The sequence below is a fragment of the Chenopodium quinoa genome, unplaced genomic scaffold (assembly GCF_001683475.1).
Source record: "Chenopodium quinoa cultivar QQ74 unplaced genomic scaffold, ASM168347v1, whole genome shotgun sequence".
Classification (NCBI taxonomy): domain Eukaryota; kingdom Viridiplantae; phylum Streptophyta; class Magnoliopsida; order Caryophyllales; family Amaranthaceae; genus Chenopodium; species Chenopodium quinoa.
This window is the reverse complement of record NW_018744100.1, coordinates 1,335,183-1,337,616: the sequence shown is the minus strand read 5'-3', so window position 1 is coordinate 1,337,616 and position 2,434 is coordinate 1,335,183. Positions and strand designations below refer to the sequence as shown.

Below are 2,434 nucleotides of genomic sequence, written 5' to 3'. Positions count from 1 at the left end.
AAATGATCAATACTAAATAACTAATCCCGATAACTTGGGGAACCGCGCGCGGTCCTCAACTAGTCTTGCTAAAAAGGCAACAAAGTGTCGTTCTTCATTCCTACCAAGGCAATACTCAAACTAGCCTCTCACAACTACTACCCACACCTTATCACCTTTATCCCCATTACTATTCCACCCGTCGACGGGCTTGCTGTCGGTGCCGAAACCACCGCTGACTTGCCTTACACATCCCAGGCACCTCTCCTGACTGCAATGGACCTGACCCAATCTGTTATCGAGTCCTATCTCACGCCTCAACCTGGGACAACCACTACCAGCCCCATAAATGTAGTCTTTTTCGACTATGCATTCTGGTTGCCGGGTCATGCTCGTAACACGGGATAAAGTCCATTTACTATATTACTGGTTACGCTTCCCATTTTGCTTACAAAAACCCACGGGCCCGAGGGTCTCCGCCGGATGAGGCCACTCCGCTGACTGAAGCTGACCTGAGTCATGCTCCACCGGGCTTCCTGTCATCGTCTCCCGGCTTCAGGCTTCATGCCCATGAGGCCCGGGAGTTGGAGATGTTAGGTTATCCTAGCAGAAGTTACTTTCACCGCAGGTTGTGCAAATCTGTCGATCAAAGTGATGCACTTTGCTTTAACAGTTTTAAGGAGATGGAAAGGGAATTTGGGGATTATATTAGTACACTGTACCAAAAACCAGTGTTATGGGCTGGGGTGGTTGCTAAACCATATGATGGAATGTTAGAACCAGATTTGGAGGGTTGGCTAAAGGGTTTTAACCCGAGAAGTGTAGTATATTGTGCGCTTGGCAGTGAAAGTGTGTTGGAGTCTTGGAGAAGGACCAATTTCAGGAACTTGCCCTCGGTCTTGAACTCACAAGTAAGACCATTAGCTACCATGTACCTTCCTTTAACAAATAAGTCTTGTATAAGGTAGGTATACGTAAATTTTATTGTAAGACGGTCAGTTTTAGGGTAATTTTAACTATTTTTATGGTAACTTTAATTCCTTAAAGGGTAATTTTTTATTTATCATAGGTTTGAATTTCATATTAATGTGTAATTTCTTATATATATATGATTACATACTATAAAGGCCAATATGATTAGTCTAATACAGTATAAGTTTCTTGTAAAATAAAATTTATTATCGGAAAAATAATAATTTTTGTAGTATAAAGGGTAACTTTAAATACTTTTAAGATAACTTTAATCCGTCTTACAATAAATAAACATACACCCGCCTTTTTGGAGAATTTGTGTTGTTCTTTTATTATTATCGACTACAATAAGAAACAAATGGTAGGTTTTCCCAAGGAAATATTCACTCGTTCTCTAGGAAGATTTAATTGGCAAATATTTACTAAATCATCTAAAATTACCTAAGCAACAAGTACCATGAATTGCTTTGTTAAAATTATCATTTTATTTTAGCTAATTTTTGTTACTATTTTTTTTTTTTTTGTTTTTTTTTTAAGTATTAATTGTACATAATTTTAGGCAAATTAATTGATTTAAATATAAAATGAGTTAAGGGTGTAGTTGGAGTATTAATTTTTTTTAAACAAAAGTCAACATTTTATTGAAAAATAAAGGATGTGAGAGGAAAATAATATTTTAAAAGTAGTAGCGAAGTTGAGTGGGCGCCATGAGAAGAAAGAGAAATAAAATTTTGAATGAGGTACATTGCAAAAAAAAAGTGTAACAGTAAAATAAAAGTGTGTAACACTTGAACAATACGGAGAGAGTACAAATTCCCAAGCTTATTAAGATCGAATTTTCTAATTAATACTTTTACTTAATAATCAGGTTTGCCATTTCTGGCCGTCCTTAAACTTCCTAAAGGGTGTGAGAACATGGAATTGGCATTACCTAAGGGATTCATCGAAAGAACAAAGAAAAGAGGAAGCATACGTAGTGATTGGGTGAAACAACAATTGATCTTGAAGCATCCTTCAGTAGGATGCTTCGTAACTCAATGTGGAGCTGGATCCCTAACGGAAGCGCTAGTAACTCACTGCCAATTGGTGTTGTTGCCTCATAGATGTGATCAATTTATCAATGAGGTTGATGGCTGCACATTTAAAAGTTGGTGTCGAAATCGTGAAAAGAGAGGAAGATGGCTTCTTTACCAAAGAGGATGTTTGTAAGGCAATCCTGGCAGTGATGGAGCTCGAAAGTGAAGGAGTAGGGAAAGTGGTACGGGCGAACCATGAAAAATGGAAAGATTTCTTGTTAAAGGATGAACTTGAGGACTCATATATCAATGATTTGGTGGGTAATTTGCAAGATCTAATGGGATATGATTGAAAAGCTATTTTATGGTGTGCTTGTTTAATTTGACATAATACTTAAATAAGAGGGGTATATATGTGAAGTTGTGAGTTGTAATTTGGATACAATATTTTTGTTTGGCTTTTAATC

The 2,434-nt window shown here is 37.0% G+C and overlaps 1 pseudogene; it reads left to right on the top strand.

The window, feature by feature from the left end:
- The first annotated feature begins 569 nt into the window (after window positions 1-569).
- On the top strand, window positions 570-2,434 carry LOC110692360 (annotated as a pseudogene).